Below are 20,286 nucleotides of genomic sequence, written 5' to 3'. Positions count from 1 at the left end.
GTAGTGTAACAATGAAGAGAGAAAAGTAGCACTTTACCATCTGATAAGGGACACTGACCTATTTGAGCAAAGATAAGCAATTCTGCTCCACCCAGATGGAATAGAATAATATGCTCTTTACAAACCCCATGACATTATCCACCTTTTATTCTATTACCATCTGCATCATACCTAACACAATGAACTTTTGCACTCAATTCTCACTTAGGATTAGGTTTCTTTGTGGTACACAACTGGTTTCTCCATTTTTTTGCATTACCTACCAAGTGTAACCAGGTCTTTGAGCGAAAACAATTCCACGAATGGGTTCACCTTTGCCTGAGGAAGGGTTAATCTAAACAGTCTTTCCTAAAATACCTTTCATGTGTACCACAGGGACTTTATTTTTATCCACTGTGTGCAAGGGTTCAGACTGGGCAGGACCAGCTCAATTGACAGATCTTCGAGTGTTGACCATCCATGTGGCCTTTGCTAAGTTCATTTCCTAATTTTTGAAGGTTCCTCCACCAAGTGCTTTCAGGGCAGTCTTTAGTAGTCCATTGCACCGTTCAACTTTCCCGGCAGCTGGTGCATGATAAGGAATGTGATATACCTATTCAATGCCATGCTCTCTAGCCCAGGTGTTGATAAGGCTGTTCTTGAAATGGGTCCCATTGTCCGACTCGATTCTCTCAGGGGTGCCATGTCTCCACAGGACTTGTTTTTCCAGGCCCAGGATGGTGTTCCGGGCAGTAGCATGAGGCACAGGGTAGGTCTCCAACCATCCAGTGGTGGCTTCCACTATGGTTAGCACATAACGCTTGCCCTGGCGGGTTTGGGGAAGGGTGATATAGTCAATCTGCCAGGCTTCCCCATACTTGTATTTGGACCACCGCCTACCATACCATAAGGGCTTCACCCACTTGACTTGCTTGATTGCAGGACACGTCTCACAGTCATGGATGACCTGAGAAATACTGTCCATGGTTAAATCCACCCCTCGGCCTTGGGCCCACTTATAGGTGGCATCTCTGCCCTGATGACCTGAGGCATCATGGGCCCATCGGGCTAGGAACAACTCTCCCTTGTGTTGCCAATCCAAATCTATCTTTGACACCTCTATCTTTGCAGCCTGATCTACTTGCTCATTGTTTTGGTGCTCTTCATTAGCCTGACTCTTGGGGACATGGGCATCTACATGGCAGACTTTTACAGGCAGCTTCTCTACTCGAGTGCCAATGTCTTTCCATTCATCAGCAGCCTAGACTGGTTTTTTCCTAAGCTGCCAGTTGACCTTTTTCCACCTTTCCAGCCAGCCCCACAGAGCATTGGCTACCATCCACGAATCAGTGTAGAGGTAGAGCTTTGGCCACTTTTTTCTTTCAGCAATGTCTAAGGCCAATTGAACAGCTTTGAGTTCAGCAAGTTGACTCGATTTTCCTTCCCTTTCAGTGGCTTGACATTTATATACAGATTTCAACCTGCCTTTAGTGTTCAAGATTCTGCAGTAGAGCATTCATTAATAACAATTTTTTTCAAAACAATAGACATAATGTAAATATTTAAATTCTTTTCAATGTGAAATCGTCTAAAATGTTTGCATGCATTACCCTATGAACTCACTCAGTCAGATCCTATCACCAGCAGTATATTGAAAACATTATCAGTGAAAAGATCCTTATGCATTTTTAAAATATTCTTTCTATTAACATCTTTTTGTCTCATTCTCATAGTGTGGTATATAAGACTTCTCTTATACTTGAGGTATGTTATGATTGTTCTTGTATTCCTTTTGTAAGGCCCCAGGAAGTTCTTTATCTTGGAGGGTTTTTTTAATGTATCTCTCTTCTTCGAAGTCTTTTAACAAATATCAACCTAAAAAGAAGGAGAAAAAAAAAGAAAAAACAAAGGGTCTTTATTAATAGAAAGAATAATAACAACACGTTTCAGAGCAGATAGAGTAGAAAGAGACATCAAAGCCAAGTTGACAAATAGTGAACTTATCATAGTGAAGTCTTCAGGAAACTCCATTTTGTAGGCAAAAATTTAAAAAGACATTCAGCTGATTTGGATTTTTAAATTAGCAGACTTTCATGGAAGTAGTTATGTTCCAAGAGTTAAAGAGAATATAGACGAAGCTGCTGAAGTCATTCCTTCAAATGTTACATTTTATATACATATGTGTTTGTGTGTGTGTGTATATAATATATATGAAATCCTATATATTACATGCCCTTATGATATATGGTGTCAGATAAGATATGAATTTCTGCTTAAGACAAAGTTGGGTTTTTTAAAACCAATCCCTTATATCAGACTACAATTGAATCATTAAAAATGAAGATGATTGTTTTCAAAAGCCAGAGTAAAAAAAACTATTTTCTTTCAGTGAAACCAAATTTTAGTTGATATAAAGTAATGGAAAAATATTGCTTGAGCTAGCGTGGTTTAAGTACAGTTTCATTTGCATATTTAGTCTCAACCTAGCAGACACAAAGCTTGCAAGGTCTGTGGTGTGGTAGGGGGTGATACGACTTTTGGCTTTGCTTAAGATCCCCCATGGTTGTGCAGGTAAGGACCTGTCGACCTCCGAAATGCATATCTTTTCAAAATTGTAAGTTTATAATTTATAAGATCACAATAATTAAATTAAGTCAAATCCTACAATTCACTTGTTTGTCTCAGAATAATAGATATTTTGTGGACAAAAAATTACTGTGGAGTTGAAATGAAAGTGTTTCATCTTGGTGGAAAATAACCTTCTTACTTTATTCTGCAATATTATATTGAAAAATGCTATAGTACCAGATAAGATAAAGTGTGATTTCTTGAAAATCAGTACTGTTGTTTTCTGTAGTCAGATTCCCAACCAATTGCTAAAGTCAAACTTAACCAGCTAGTAATATATTTTGAGAGTCTCAATTCAACTGGCTGCTAGAGAAGGACATCTACAATTGCCATTTTTTGGCATCCATAAATATATGACAAGGATAGCCAAATTTTTTTCACATTTAGGGGGCACAGTTAAGAAAACTGATTTATTGCAACATAAATTAAGCCAGAATTCTGTAAATTTCTTTTCCATAAGCACTTAGAGGAATCTTGCCATCATCTACATTTTTTTTAATTTACTCGCTTGTGCTTTTCCAAATCCCAACATAAGGCATTTTCCCCATCTTACTGTTAAAACTGCTTTTAAATTAAAGTATTACGGATTATGGTGATATTGTGCATCTAGTATGATAAAAAGGGTCCTAATCCAAACCAGTAATTTTCAAAAAATTACAAAAAAAAAAAAAAGAAAAGAAAATTTATTTGAGCATTTGGGGATACATTGTTTTTGGTTTTTTGGTTTTTGGGGTTTTTTGTTTGTTTTTTTTAGATAATAATCTTAATGGAATGTTTAAAAGTTTTTATTTTTATACTTATTTAGAAAAAAAATAATGATGAGAAGTTTCCTTGTAAAAAACAAAAGGCAGGAAACGGGAGAAAACTTCATCATTCAGTGTCTCAGCTCCATTTAGGCAACATTTTTCCCCCAAAGTCTTTTCCTCAGCCTCTTTTTTTTCTTTTTTTAAGGATTTTTTTTTTTTTTTTGGAGTACATATCAACAGTGTCAACTTGCAATCCTTCTGCTTCCTCGAGCTTCAATGTCTCTAGTATCTTGTAGAGTTTATATGACTTTCAGAAGTCTCTGGGTATGCTTAATTACGTTAAACTCAGTGTTGGACTAGTGTAGTCTCAAAGATTGAAACTTCTCTTTCCTGTGCAGTCGTCTGTAAAATCTTCTGTTTAAACAAGTGCCCCCTAAACCCCTTTCAGATGATCAGTCTTTTGGGCTGTGGGCACAGTCTCTTCAGTGGGAAGTTGCAGCATAAAGAAAGAATATCGTGTTGCCTTGAACTAGATTGAGGAGCATTTTTTAGAAAAGAGGAAACTGGTCCAGCAACACCTGTATCTCTTACTGAACATATATTGATTAATTCATGTGGTGGGGACTTCTCCATGATCATTTGAGAATCTGATACTGATTTCACTTTGGAAATAAATATTAGCATTATTTTCTTTCATATTTGTTTTAAAGAACAAAATTTTTAAAAAAACAAAAGCTAACATTGAGTGCAAATAAGGGTTATCATATTTCCTTCAGAGATAGTTGAGAATATGAAAATAATTTTTCTGTTGATGTAAGTTGCCCATTTATTATGACTAATTTCTTCTACGTATGTGCAATACAGTTAACCTTCTTTGAGTTAAATGAAAAAATCTAATTAATTTTAGTCATGGACTTCAGCCTTTGACTGCTGATGAGAGTATAGTCACATCTTATGGAGTACATTGAAGAGTCTTCCCTCCTTCAAATATGTAGAAGATTGTTGAGAGATAGAAAAAACTCTTGCAGAAACTGCAAAGGTACTGGGCAGTGAAAGGAGCATAGTATCTTGTGGCAGGATGTGTATTCCCAGCAGAAACAGTTTATGCCTAGACCTTATCTAAAATTCCCTTCTACTCTCCTTTTTTACTCTCTTTAAGGTTTCAGTTTCACATGCAAACCTCTTTCTGTCAGTTGTATGTTTCCATAGGCACTAATATACCTGAAAATTTTTCACTGATCCTTTATAATTATATAATTGTTCAGGTTGGAAAAGACCTTTAAGATCTTCAAGTCCAGCTGTTAACCCAGCACAACTGTGTCCACTAATAAACCGTATCACCAAGTGCCTCATGAACATGTTTTTTCACACTTAAATAACATACAAATAATTCCATAAGCAAATAATAAAAGGCAAAAGGTTTACCCAAAGCTTATGTTTATGTGAAGTTAAGCTAAAATTTAAAAAAAACCTGCAGCCTGGACATTTCTGGACATGGTAACCAGTATTTGCAGCTGATATAAATTGGTAAGATGTCTTCACTGAATCAGTGGAGAATTGTTTACCTGGTTGTACTCTCATAACATTTTCACAGCAAATGTGATGGAATTTACTCCCTTCCAGTGGTAAATTGTGCAAAAGAGGATGGTTAGTTCTATACTGGGAAGGTCATTTCAGTCTTATTTCGGAATAACTAATGGAGCTTTGAAAATGTTAAAGTAATGCATGTGTGTGGCATATGCAGATGGTGGGAGAAAATGCCTTGCACATGAAACCCAAGCACAGAAATTATGAACTTGAAACTATCTTCTCAGTGAAAGCTATTTAGCTCTAGAGCTTGTCCTTTGCATTTTGAGAGGATTTAGAAGAATGCATTATTCATAGCGAAACAACAGTTAAAAAGTCAGTTGTTTCTGATGGAGGTGGTGGACACGAGCTTGCATATTTTTTCTCCTTTCATGTTGCTACTGCAGAAAAATCTGTCTTGTGCCTTGAATACTGTATTTGTTACAATCAATCAGACATTTTAAATAGACTAAAGTATGCCCTACTTAGCAAAAACTGCATTGACAAAGAGAATGTATTATTGAATCCTAGAAATTTTGGCATGAAATAGGCCTGCTGGGTTCTTAAATGTAAAGGATAAATGTGGTATCATTCAATTTTTAGACTGATTATTAGAGATAAAATAGAGCATGTTATTAAGTTAAATCTTGAGAAGGGTTAAATAACAGAAAGTTTTAAGTGATACAGTCATCAGATGTTCAGCTGTCAAAACACCATTTTTCTGTCTGTTTTGCTTTGGATCAAGGATTGCTATTCGTTCTGGGAGGTATGCTTTAGAGACCTCATGTCTGACAGTGGTTAAAGGATCATGCCATGCGAGACACAATTTTAACTCTAGGATCAGATCTTTTAAGAAAAAAATATGGGGTCTTTCTCTGTTGATAAAGAGAAAAATATCCATGGGTTAAAAAGTCATTATTGTAGCACTTCTTTTTCTTTTTTTGTGTTTTAGAACCAATACTGTTTTTTCCATTGGTATGTGTAATGAGCTATAGCTAATATATGGTACTGAAGTTAATATCTCTGAAACTCAGCTTTTCAGTATGAAAGAAGGGGGCAGGTGGAGAACTGACATATATTTCCAGATTTTACCCCTTTTGTATTTATATTTAAGGTACCTGAGCCTCAGCTATCATCTCATGGATGAAGTATTAAGATGGTAAAGTAGGCAGATATTGTGTTGCTTTTGACCTTGACGTGTGGGTATACCCCAGAGTGTTTCTGCCTCTTTTTTCTATTATTTTGTTAGTTGGCTCCTTTTTTTTTTTTTTTTTTTTTTTTTTTTTTTTTTTTTTTTTTTTCCCTTTCTCTTTTTTTCTATTATTCTATTATTCTGTTTATTTGGCTAGTTGGAAGTACAGACACTCTTGTTGACATAAGGTATCATAATGAAACTGCAATTATAAAAGAGGAACTGTGCAGCAGGAAATGAGAATAATACAGTTTCCTTTTACCTTGTTATGGAGCGTCTACGCTGCTGGCACCTCTTTCAAGACTGATAAACACAGATCTTTGAGATGATGTTGTAATATCTCTGAAAACAATGATACAAAGGAAAAATTTGAATTTGAATAACTACAGTGCAGAAGCTTTGTGAATATGAATAGGAAAATATAGTGGATAAATATCTTAGCACCAAGTTTTATTCAGCTTCATTTCAGTGCATTTCTGAGGCCTGAGAAAGCTGTCCTTAGTGAAAGACCTAAGTCCTTGGAAAGCTGAATCAGAGGGATCTGTCAACTTACTTCTCACTCTTGTGTTTCCTCAGATTAGCAGCTGTTTTGATTTTTGCTAGTAGCTCCTACAAAGAATTTTTAAGGCAGGAATTCTCAAAGTACGGGACACACTGATTGGAATTTTTTAGAGTCCTGGTAGTCTTTAAGGATTAAGGAGCTCCTGGCAAGTACCACTGGGGATTAAGATAGCTGCTGGTAGTTGCTGTTAATGCTTCCATATTGGCAGGATCCTCAAATGTATTAAAAGGCAGCTTTTCCTGAACTCTCCTCAATGCTAGAAAAAAGGCATGTTTGTTGCCAGAATATGGCTGTTATTCAGTCTTTGAAAATCTTTGAGCTTTTAATATGAAAAATGTTACACTGAAAGAATCTGCCTCTGTGTGGTGATTCAAAAATAAATGGTGTATGGTCAGGCTACAGAATAATAATGTTAGTATGGGATTCATAAAACCTATGGGTGACAGTAGTGTGGTATAAACATTTCCTATTGTTCTTTTAAATTTTTATGAAAGGATGTACAAGAGGTCCTTGTCATGTGCTTCCAATGACTACTCCTTAGTTGCCTCACCAATGATGAGACACCTAGCAGAGGATCCAAGATTTGGTTTCACTGATTTTGTCCTGAGAGTTTTGTAAAAAAGATGATTTACTGGAGTTTTCAATCAATCTAAAGCTTGAATGAAAACCCTATTCTGTTTACTAAATACCCTTAGTTTTCACTGGGGACAGAGCTGGTTCTTCAACTCAGTCTACATCTATTGACTCTCCTGGTTGTTCTGATGTTTTTGAACTGTGCCTTTCTCTGCCTTGTTTTTTGTTTGTTTGTTTGGTTTTGGTTTGGTTGTTTTTTTTTTTTTCCCCCCCCCCATGCCTGAAATGGGAATAAAATTCCAGTAAAGCCCTCCATCATCAAAATTCTTGCTCATGATTCATAGTTCATGTGAACTTGCTTGTGATTCGTTGTTCAATGATGTTACCCATCATTCTAAGATTTAAAAGCACATGTTTTACTATCTCTGCTTTCAACCACTGCCACAAAGTTGTCTACAGATGCGTTGAAAAGGTAACCTCCAATATTAGTAAGCCTACAACCTATTCTGGATGTTGTGCTCAGACAAAGGTCACTGGGAAGAGAAAATAAAGGGCTGGAGCATTTGGAATGACTGACTTCTCCACTCTGTGTTTTATTTTTGGCAAAGCCGTTGTAGGCAGAAATATTGCATACTTTTGCACTGGTAAACACGTGTTCTGAAAGAGAGAGAAAGAAGCTTTTCCTTCCGGAATAACACATTAACTGGTTGAGGCTTGGGAGAGCTGAGTAGTTTAAATAAATAAGTAGTGGTCTCTGTAAGGATGATATTCTCTTATGTACAGCTAAGAGTTTTTTGTTGGTAGAATGTGACGAAAGAGAGGCTTGGAAATGAATCAAAAATAGGTTTTGCTCATGCTGGCCCTGTGTCTGAAGCTGCCTTAGATCAGCCAAAAAGGAGACTCCTCTCCCTGTATAAGAGGTTGGATGGTTGGATTGGTCAAGTTAGGATAAAAACCGCAATGACAAGAAACCAAAATTTTCCTACATCCATATTATACTAAACCATAAGCTTCTTTTTTGTCACTTGAAATATTTGGTTATGAGATGGTTCATCATTGATCTTCACTCTCTGCTGATGGAACAGCTCTCTTCAGAGGCAAATATAATCAATATCTATCTTATCTTTTTGTGACAAGCCAAAAAAATATAAAAAAACAGACTTCAGCTTTTGTTTCAATTATTTAAAGCACATTTTCTAACTTTTTATTTGAAAAATCTGTTTGTAAATCTAGTCTAGAAAAATGCTGGTTTTATAAGCTTCAGGAACATGTTTCATTTGGAATGAATGAATTATTCCTTGCTAGCAGACAGCTGTAAATACATAAAATGTTCAAGCTTTTTGAGGGCTGGCTCAAATGCCAGCACAAAATCAATGACAAAAATCAATGTCTTATATGTGCAATACTTTACTTAATCATTTAAAAAAATTATTTCAAGAGCCAGATCCAGAGCAAGTTTTCAGAAATAGCTTAGCTCCTATAGAGTTCTATTGATTTACTCCCATGCTAGATCTGGCCCACTGTGGAAGCTAAATTTAATATAACTGTATCTTTTAATGTATTTATTTATTACTGATGAACATCGTTGCATTTTACACCACCACAAAAGTAGATTATGTTTGTGGCAAATTCTTTACATACACAGAATTTGTAGTTGTGTCTGACACAGAACAAAATTGCCCTTGACATTTATAAGCTCAGGATTGAGTTTTCCATTTCATTTTGTGTAATTTATAAAAGAAGTTCATTGCTTAACTTACACTGATGATTATAACTAGTAATTTGCATGAATGACTAGGATATCCTTTGTGAATTAGGGATTCTCAATGAAATTTATAGCAAGTATGAGCTTTCAGAATTTTTATGTTGATTTCATGTAGATTGTTTAGATTTATCAAAGTAGCATAAACCACTCATTATCATGGTTTAAATATTTTTAAGGCTATATTAGGAAAGTACAGAACTACTAGTATACATCACTAGGTCTCTTTGCCATTGAAACACAGACAATAAATAGGGTAGACTGTTTAGAAACAGTTTCTTAAACTTCATTTGGTGTGTTTTGTGATTACCCATCCATACTATTGCAGTACTGTGATTATTAAGTGGTGCAAATGCTGTGCATTGCAATGCTGGGTGTGGAATGAACCACAGAGTAAATTTTCTGGTATAGGTGAAGAGTAGGACTTTCAGAAATGGTAGCTGTGATGCTATTGACTTGACTTGCTGCTGATTGTGCTCATCATCTCTAAAAAAATCAGGAAATAACTCAAGGGGAAATTAAAATATGTTATCTTATAAAACCAATCACATCAGTATTATTTTGTTAGTATTATTGTACTTTCTCGGTTCCTGACATCATGCATTTGGAAATCTTTACTTAATACTTTATCAAGGTAATTCCTCTCATTTAATATCAGTCAGCCCAATCCTCATGAAAAATATCCATTTAGCTAAGTAGTAATTTTCAGCCAATTAAAAAAATGCAGACTGCATCGTGTATGCCTTTTTTCCTTTTTGTGGGACTGTACATTTTTAAGGTAAGTAACCTGACTTTTGCCATCTTTTTAATTGTTATACTGTTTCCTCTGGTTAATAACGAATACTTCCTTTAATATTTTTCTATCTGTGACACCTCATTTTTTATACATTGCTAAAGCCTGTATTTAATAACTAAATCTATTATTGTACAGAATATATTAATTAGATCATACAGCAGTTAATACCATTGGGTGAGAAAGCTGAAGCAAGGTAATTTATCCTGCATAAAAAACGAGTTATGAATCATGGCCGGCTGCTGTTTGTGCACAAGTAGTTAATGTGGATTTTCACACTTAAAATATGAAGTTGTCTTATGGTGGTCTTTGTCATATTTCTGAGAAAAAATGTTGTTAGTAATAGAAGGAAAATTGTGTCTATTCTTCCATTTGCAAAGCTCATTGATTACATAATGAGACTAATTCCAGGATCAGAAATCACATGTTAGGGCATAGTCTTTTTGAGGTCTCTTATGATTTACTTTCATAATTTTGTAATTTAATTGAGGTAACGAATAATACAATGCATTTTCAGGTTTGTGAAATATTATAGGCAGCCCCTTTAAAATTAAGCATTATATGACTAGATTATATTTTATCTGTTATATATTTGTCTATGCTATTTATTACTGCTTTCTGTCCTTTTGGGATCACACACTTTTGTAAAAGATTGGAAATACAGAATGTTATAAATGTTAGTTGTTTCACTTCCTAACAGTGACAATACCAGCCAATTCAGGACAATACCAATTCTCATTCAGGAATTTAAGACAACATTAATTAAATCCTACCATCAAAAAGATGAGTATTTTGCAGCAAGGAAAAATTAATTTGTGATTAATAAGTACTGAAAATCTGTTATTCAGAAGTTTAGCATTCATGGTAACATCTAATTCTGTTATGTCTTTGAACAGCATTACCATGTTATGAAATAAATAAATAAATAAATAAATAAATAAATAAATAAATAAAATGGACAGGCATTTTGTTAATATTTCTATTTAAAACTTGGAGTATAGTTATAGGGGTTTTTGTTCCATTTGAAGTAATGGAAGTTCATTCATTAATGTTATACTTGGATTCATTGTAGGGGAAATAGTTTCTTTATGATTTTCTAATGAAGATTATACAGTGACTGGAAAATACCCTTAAAAATGGAGAATATACAGGGACTACTTTGAAAACTGAGAAAGAAATGTAAGACCAGTCATAAAAAAAACATTTGCTTTATACCTGGCATTCATTCACAACAGTTGTGTGTGACATTTGTGTAAAAGGGCGTACGGTTATCTTCACCCTCCTTGAAGTGTTTCTCTGTGCCAGAGGGCTGTTCAAAAATTCCTTTTGCTGCCAGTAGCCAAGGAGTTATTACCACATTTGGTAACTGCCAGGAAAGCTGGGTCCTGTCCTATTTCCCCTGGCCATTCTTTGTGCTACTTGTGAGAAAGGGAAATTGCGTCCCCCACTGCACCAGCTCAGCATCACTGCGGGATCTCTGCACGCTGTGCTCATCACCCCTGCATCCTGCTTTCTGCTGTTGGCATGCTGTGAAGCAACTGCGGTGCTCCAAAGCCTGTCTGTTGGATGTAGGTGAACATTTATTCACAGCTGTAAAATAAGCCTTGTACAGACAAGTGTTAGACATGACAGAGAGAGAGAGAAAGAGTAAATCCTCATTCTGGGTTAGTTAAAGGAAGGCCTTTTGTCAACATCTGAGAGCCCATGGTTTTGTCTTGGCTACATTGCAGTGATAATCCTGCCTGAAGCTGCTTCTTTTCTAGACAGACTTATACCAGGATCTGTAGCAAGAGATCCACTGGCCAAATACATTTCGCTTATGCCAAATAAAGTAAACAAGAATGGCCATAATTCTTACAAAGTAGAATTTTGGGAATGACATCATGTCTCAAGATGAATTGCTACAGCTGTCTCAAAATAAGTGGCTTTGTAAAGAAGGAGCATTTTTCACAGTAGCTGTACTGAGCTAATCACCATTGTCTTTACAGCTGTAATGATTTGCATCGTCTTGCTCACATCTGTGTTTTCTTAAGCACAGCTTTCTTATGGTCTTCCAAGAACTGGTGCAGTAGTATAGCATTGCATTTCAATAAAGAAAGAGAAGTCTCAAGACTTATTAGAGTGAAATTCCCTTTACTTTTACATAGAGATTTGACGGATGCATGGAATAACCTATATTTGATGAAACTGCTCTTCAAGAGGGAGTGGGATAGACTGCACTGTGGATTTTTTGGCCATAAAGTCAGCTTGAAGGCAAGGTAAAGTGACAGATTGAATGGCTCAACCAAATCCATTATTACTATTGCTTTTCTGGTTCAGAACACATGTCCAGTAAAGACAAAAATTGCTTTAAGTGAATATCAGATTCGAGTAGTTCTGCCATAATCCCTTTTTTAAGAGGTAAGGGGGAGTGATTTTCCTTCTCCCAGGAGGTAAGAAGGCTATGTGTGCTAAGGCTGGGTGCAAAAGAGTGAATGTCATCTCTGAGAAAGTAGGCAGGAGTCAAGTAAATTTGCCAAATATGCTCAAATTAGAGCTGTCATTTGTCTTTGACTGAACAGATGGAAATAGAGAATGAAGACCATAGCCTTCAAATGTCATTGGGAAAAAAAAATCAGCTAGAAACAGAAAGCCCATCTAGGAAAAGAAGCAGCATGTTAGCCCTAGGCCTCATATTTGTTTAAAATTGGAGGATTGATCAGACAACTATTTCACGTAGATCTTGTACGTGTGTATGTTACTGATGAAAGGTAATTTTCACAGTACAAGAATTTTGACTAAGAAAAGATTGCCAGTATTTTTTCATAAGTGACTAAGCTGGATCTGGGAAAAGAATCCATGACAGCAGTAGAGTATTCCTGTACATCATATTTCATTTTAATGGACTTAAAATGATGAATTAAAGTAACTGACACTGTAATTTCTTTCATTGTTTTGGATTTTTAGACACATTTTCTTCATGTGAGACTGCACACAAGGTTTGAATTGAGTTCACAAGAAATTAAGTATCTCAGGTTTTGTATATACTCACTTTGAAACATTTGAACACATATTTTCATCTTAATATTTTTATTGCAATTCAATCAGGATAGTATCCAGACACGCAGATTGTCCAAAAAGAATGCATGCTTTAAATATTAAAATTGCTGTGGAAGCTAATATGTACATCAAGTACAAGACTGGATAAAAACATAGGGCATAGTAAAAAGAAAAATAAAGAGGACAAGGAATTTGCAAATGAACATGACAGGTGTGTCAAATTGGGAAGTATTGCACTGCAGGGAGTTTACATCTAAAGCCTTTGTGGAAATGGTCCTGACACTTTTTTTGTATAATAATGTCACTATTGATATTGTTAAATACTGTGAGTGTGCTTGTGAAATTTGTTCATCTAGGTAGAATATCATCAATAATACAAAGAAGGAGTGGAGCATCATATAGTAGGTGGTGAATAATGTTTGTGGTAATTGAAAGGCAGTTAAATATTAGGTGAGGATCACTTATTAACATCAGTTTTCTGCTATAATGTCTCTTCCATTCCTGTATATTTTTGCTTTTTTTTTAATATTGGATAGTCTATATTTTGTTTTGCCAGTGGTTAATTTTTAACTATTTTCCACATCATATCCATTAGACAAACTGGTTTTTAACATAACTGGGAAACCATGAAATTATTTTTTTAATTAAAAATAAGTTCAAAACAGAATTACCTTAAACATGAGAAAAGAATTGTAAACCCCCAAATGCAAAAATTTATACTAAAAGCTGAAAAATATTTCAGCTTTTATAACACCAGCAGGCAACCTAAAAGGAGTTGAATCATCTAAAACAGATGCTGCCTTGTGATGGAAGATAGATTGGCCTGTGAGCCTGAATAAACTTTGTCTCTAATTAGTATGCAAATCTCACCTGCTCCAGGGCTCTTCCTCTTTCAAAAACTATGATCTATTTAGTTTTTCTGTGTTTTCTGGTGAATAATCTCACCCAGGAGGTTTCTTTTGCATTCCAATTTTCTTCATACCTGTAATTTTTAAAGTATGCTGTACTCTTTTAGGTCAATTTTTTCTTCAAAGCATCAAGATGAGAAATGTTAACATTTCAGAAATTAGAAGAAAAAAAGCTGAAACAAATGCAGACATTTAATAATAAAAATATTTTTGCTCAAACCTATAGGGTAAAATTCTCTTTTGCAATGCATGCTTATACATATCTGAAATCCATACAAAAAATTCAAAGAGGACTATAGACATTGAATATAAATTTCATTCATCTGGTTAGCATTTGACTTGATTAGCAGAATATTCAATACCAGAATGTTAAATAAAATATAAAAATGCCTTTAAAAATCGATCTCAGACTATTAAAAATAGTGATGGTTTTCAACAGAAGTGAAAACTTCTGTTTATGCCACTTAGTCAATGGCATAAACCATGTCAGCATGTTATAGTTATTTCTAAATATCTGTAAACTTATGAGACTCAAACTCAATTCCTCTTTGCTTCCCTTCCTTTTTTCCTGATACAATTCCCTGTGTCAGCATGGAACATAAAAGAAGCATCTAAACAGCTGGACTTGGTTCAGGATGTGGGTCTTTTGAGGGACATATTCATATCATTCACCTTCAGACAACTCTTTTCAGGACTCTGCCTTCTAAATAAGCAGCCCTTCTTCTGTTCTCTAGATAGGAAAGTTAGTTTTCTAGGTTTTAATGGTCAAGATCTTCATAACCTGATGCCCTTCCACTATGCAAATAAGTCCCTGGGGCTGAATGCATGTGCACATACACACTGGTCTGCACACAGACACATGATCAGGACCTGTGATGGCAATTCTCGTGTGTATAGAGGGCTCTCCCAAGTGCACTGGAAAACAAGACTTTACATTACACTGTATATATTTAATGGTGTAAGATCTCTTCTATGAAATGCAAGAAGTGATTTAGCTACTCTTGTTCCACATGTGCATTCCTCTTTGGTGGTCTTGAAATAATGAAAAAGGAATTAAATACACCTGTATTTTATTTTCCAGCTAAGTGCAGGGGGTAAACTTGGACAAGTCACATAGTTGTAGGCCCTGAAAAGTTTTCAAAGGCTGCAATTAATTCCAAAGGCATCATTAAAGGTTTGGGCTTTAATCTTCCTAGCCTTTGATTTCCTTAGCTCTATGATGAAAATGTTACTATGCACATATCTTTGCAGCCCTTTGGAGACTCTTGGATGAAAGGTCCTGTACAACTGTAAACCACGTTTTTATTATTTTCTTACTGGCCACTAAAGGGAATTTTGCATGGAATATATAAGCATTTTGAACTACGGGGGTTTGCAGAGTTTATCAGAATCAAGAAATTTGCCCTACATATTTATGTAACTATTATGAAATAAAAGCACTAAACATAAATAATGCATAAAAATATTTAAACTTATTCCCTACAATTTTCTTCCTCGATCTGATTGGATGGGCAGCGCTATTGAAGCTCTTCAGAGAAAAGTCTCATTCTCCCAGGAAATGTGCTTCTAAGTAAAAGATAACAATAGGAAAATGTTTTAGCTTTAGGCAGTCACCTGATTCTAGTTCAGCACTCAGAGGTGGGACCAGCAATCTTGTTAGCTAAAGACAATTAACAGAGGTATATTACAGGTGCAAAATTATAAAATTGTTTGAGACAGAGAAGAGTAACAAGTCAAAGAGAAGCTATAAGCCCAAATAATCAAGAAAGTTTTGCATCACTATGATTTTGATTTGGGGCATAAAAATGCACAGAAATTGCTGGGAGCTTCGTTTTTAAGGAACATATTAGTGTGAAGAAATCAGTCTGTTCTCCTCAGTGGCAGCCAGGTGGATGGCAGGTCCTTGGCAGCTGTAATACACTGGCCTGGGGGAGCACGTCCAGAGCAGTGCGTGCTACCCTGGGGGTTCCTCCGGCTTCTGGTTGCACAAGTCCCTGTTGTGGAAGAGACTTATTTCTCCCATCTTACTGTCTTGCTTGCAGGTTAACTCTGTGCAGCCTATTTACAGAGCCATTTTCCTGCTGTGCTCACCAGAAGACAAAGCCAAATGTGAATCAGAAAGTTCTAGTTCATCAAGTCTTATTTTAATTGCTTAGGTCTCTACCTTCATTTCAAAGCCTTTCTCAGGCATGTTCAAAAGCTTTTCAGAGAAAACAAGGCTTTCTCATGTTTGTGTTTCAGTTAAGCTAAGATAAATTTCTCATCCAAAAAATGCTAAAACTACCATGAATCCCATCCATCTCAGAAACGGTGCACAACCCAGGCTAAGTATTGGGATGGGAAAAAGTGGTGCTGCAAGCAAACATATTCACATGTACTTATATGCTTCAATTGAGCTGTCTAAAAATACTTTGCAAGCTTTTATCACTAGAGGTGAAACTCAAACATTTCATATGAGACAGTGTCGATTTTAGTGGATACATTGAAATTTATGTGAGAATTATGGACTAAATGTGATGACTAGAAGGAGAAATACCTCTTTAGGTAAAATAGAAAAGATGCCTCTGCTATGCTCAAAGAGGGGGAAACTCCCAGTGTTCCACCAGTTTCAACTCTTGGTGATAAACAAATTAAGCCTCCAGACTTGCAAGGTACTATTTTACAAAGATTAATAGATTCATTTTAATATAGGATTTTATTAATTTTAAAAATTAATTCCTGTGGAAAAAACCTCCCAAAATCTCAACCTTTTTGTTGCATTTTGAACACTTCGGAAATTTTCATCATTTTGTGTTCTGGTTTAGTCCTGTGTTCCTATTTGTCAAATCATTTTCATTATGGTAGTCTTTTATACTAAAAAAAGTCTTATAAAATCAGGTTAGGGCAATGGAAATTTTAGAAAATCTAAAGGGAAACCAACAAGAACATTTCTTTGAAGGTCTAAGAATAATTTGCACTAATGCAGTAAAATTTTTAATATGTAACTCAGGTTAAAAAAAAAAAAAAGAGGCTGAAGCAAATTTACTTCTCAAGTTAATGATGAGAAAGCAATATTCAAGAGAATGCAATAAATGAATTTTTCAGTTCATTATTACAAATGTATCTAAGGACTTAGAAATATTGGTTATAATTCTGACTCAGCAGATTAGGGTGAGTATATTACCTTTGAAACCTTGATAACAGAAGTGTGGTTCTTTCTACTTTACTTCTTCCATTCTAGATTTCTATTTCTCCTGTTCCTCTCTAAAGGGTCAAGCTCAGAAGGAATGATGAAGTGACCATATATCCAGGCAGACTTCTCTTTCTTCCCCCTTCTGACTCACGCAGATCATTGAAAGAGAGCTGGTCTTGAGGAAGGTCTCTCAAGCAGGTGTTAGCAGACCAGACAGTGATGCATATACTTTTTAATATTATTCCTTTCTTTTAAATACATTTTTTATCATGGAACAAGCTTCTTTGACTTCAGGTGACAATTAATATCTTCTATCTAGTGAGCTGAGCCCTCATCATCTTTAAAGGTGTGCAGTGAGTAGAGTGGATTTAACCCGCACTTCATACCTTTTTAATTTCAATCTTAATTAATTTTCTATAGACAGGGAAGAAAGAGTGAAACCCCCCCTTAAAACAGAAATTTATGAATTTTCCAGTCATTTTTGTGGAGGAATAAAATGAAAAGAAGAATTAAAATGCTTATAGGGAGTGTTTATTAGAGTTACTCATATTCAAGAAGAAATCAAAGCTAAGGATATTATTTGATGCAAAAGGAATGAGACAAAGCAGCAGGCTTTGGTACTTGAAGAGATATTTCAATCCACTTAATAAAAATCAGAATAAAATGGTTGTTGCCAAAGAAGGTTTATACAACTCATTTGAAAATGTCATTGAAAAATTGTCACTTTGACAGAGTTATAAAGCACAACATCCTTTCTGCTGCAGCACACACCTGTACCCCGTTTGTTCCTACCAAAGCCAGAAGGAGACCTGAACATCACATGAATCTTATTTCTGTCAGCTCAAGGTACTATGTGAAGAAGCAATTTCATCCAAAGGATACCACAGTTTCTGCTCCCAAGAAAACATTTGCCAAAAACCTTGCAAGCCCTATAATTTTCTAGATTTTAGTCGGGAAATGTTGACTTGAATATTAAAATTTAAACTTTCTCAAACAAATTCTCTTTAAAAAATCTACTTATGTTTTCATAAACAATGTCCTGATCTAATTTTCTTGAGATGTTTTCCCTGTGTACTCCTTGTTTCAGACAAATAACCAAAAGACCTGGCACATAGTTTTAGCTTCATTCTTTTTCATTCTAGCCAAGTTCATCTCTATGACACAAAACTCTTCGACAAAGAAGCATCATTTTCAAATGTTCACAAGGGAAGGAAATATTGTTTTCCTTGTGTGGGCTTCTCTTTTGTTTTGTTTTTGGATTTTTTGGTGTTCTGGTTTGGTGTGCAGTTATAATCTCTCCTGCTTTGTAGGGTATGTGTAATAAATGGGGTTTGAAATTCCTTTAACAATTTAGCTCCTCTTCAGCTATTAATCTCAGCAGCCATTTATTGGTTTGTATTCTTCAAAGCAATGGAGATTATCCTTTAATTAATTCCATTGAGGGGTTCAGCTGCCATCATCAACTACAATATGATTTCATAAATTAATCTTGTTGGGTAAGTATAATGCAATCTATTATAACATTTATATTAAAATGCAAGTAATAATACTAGAAATCCTGTGCAGAAAAAGGATATATATACGTGTGTATCTCCCAAATGCATTAATTAGTGTTATATGAGTATAATAATATTAGTGATTAGCATAAAACATTTTCATATTTTCATACCATTTTGCATCTATTTCAGAATTCATCAGAAAATAAAAAAGATAATGTTTTCTTAACTCCTACATAGTTAGCTGTCTTAAAAATTATGAAATTACATCTTACATCTGGATATATTTAAAATGTATCATGGACCTTTAGAACTCTGCTTGAGATCTAACTTTCTCACCAATTTGTATAATAAGAACTTAATCTGTTAAAATAATGCATATTTGTATATGTGAACATTTTGATATCATGAGTATGTGAGGGAAAGCATGAAATACTGCCTAAGGTACTTAATAATGTTTTGATCTCAGGAAGCTGAAATGCATGCCATGGGCACCTTTTCTGCAACAGGACTGATTATGTTAGAAAACTGGTTAAGTGGGGTGTTTTCTCTAGCATGACACTAAGCTGAGCTTAGCTGTTGCTTTGGTTCAAATTTAATTTGTGTGCTGATAGTGTTGGTGTCAGCACAGCATGTTTGACTTGCACGACAATGCTGGAAAATTTGCTTTCTTTGATCCTGTTAAGTGTTAAGATTTCAGGCATACCTAAATTTTAATGGAGGTAGCAGAAACACGTTGGGAGGTGAGATGGCTCTTTTATGCTCACACCGGCTAAAGTCAGGAGATGGGCAGATCTCAAATTTCAGATCAGTTCAAGCTGGTAAAATAAGGTATCATTATCAATGCTGCTATTTTCCTAAGGACTGCTTTCATTAGGATTTCTTGCAGATTGGCAACTTTATGCTAAGAAATAAACCAGAGTTTTTGTTCTCTCTAAAAGTCTTCATCTAGCATTAATTAGAATCCTTCAGACAATCTGCAGAAATAGCTTTATTAAACCCCTGAGCACTGTAAGATACTGTGAAACCTTTTTGTGGAGTCGGTGTAAATCCTAATATTTGATCTGGGCAAAGAAATGCTGAGTTTAAAATGGAGGAGTCTTCTATACTAATTTTAACTTTTTGGTTTTACAAATCAGAGATGATGAGCTATTTTGCATCTTAATAGACAGACATTGCTGTGATTAATTAATTAGTAATTTGTAGTAGGATTCCAGTATGTAAATTTACTTTCGGCATTGTAGATCCAGTGTATTGATCAAGTAGTTCAAGGACAGAAGCAGAGTTCTGTATTTGCTGAAATTTTATTAAATGTGCTGCTTTGAGAATTTGTAGTGGATAACAATAGAAATTGCAACTGCTCAGTGTCCCATAGAAGCTCAAATAACACTGTATGGCCTAGAAGCTTAAATCATCACTCAGGGCTGGCATGAATGCAGACTCACACCAGCTGCCCAGACTCTCCTTTGCACTCTGTGTGTCATTGATGTGGTTATGTTGTGAACAGTGTTGCACTATGGCAGCAAAATCATTTTGTAGTGAAAGTAGCCCCAGGAAGGCGTGTGTGTGCCTAAGCAGCCAGCAGCAGAGACAGGGTGCTGCCAGGACAGGCTTTTAAATGCAAACCAGTCAGCAAGAGCTGCCACTCTAGTCGGCTCAGGAGCTGATACTGCAGCAGTCACCACCCAGGCTGAGTGTGCTTGCTTAGCAGGAGGTCCAGGGGATGAGGTTGTTCCCAAGAGCACATCTGTGGTTCCACTCCTCCACAGAATCAATCAGGTTGTAAAAAACCTCTGAAATTCCTGAGTCCAACCTATGACTGAACACCACAGTGGCAACTAGACCATGGCACCCAGTGCCACATCCAGTC

The 20,286-nt window shown here is 35.6% G+C and overlaps 1 protein-coding gene across 2 annotated transcripts in view; it reads left to right on the top strand.

Annotated features, from left to right (window-relative positions):
• Positions 1-20,286, top strand: part of RALYL (RALY RNA binding protein like) — a 381,818-nt gene that overhangs the window by 16,739 nt on the left and 344,793 nt on the right. The window lies entirely within an intron of this gene.

The sequence above is a fragment of the Chamaea fasciata genome, unplaced genomic scaffold, assembly GCF_029207755.1.
Source record: "Chamaea fasciata isolate MVZ Bird 193981 ecotype frontalis unplaced genomic scaffold, bChaFas1.0.hap1 SCAF_1, whole genome shotgun sequence".
NCBI classification, from domain to species: Eukaryota; Metazoa; Chordata; class Aves; order Passeriformes; family Sylviidae; genus Chamaea; species Chamaea fasciata.
This window is presented reverse-complemented; position numbering and strand designations above follow the sequence as displayed.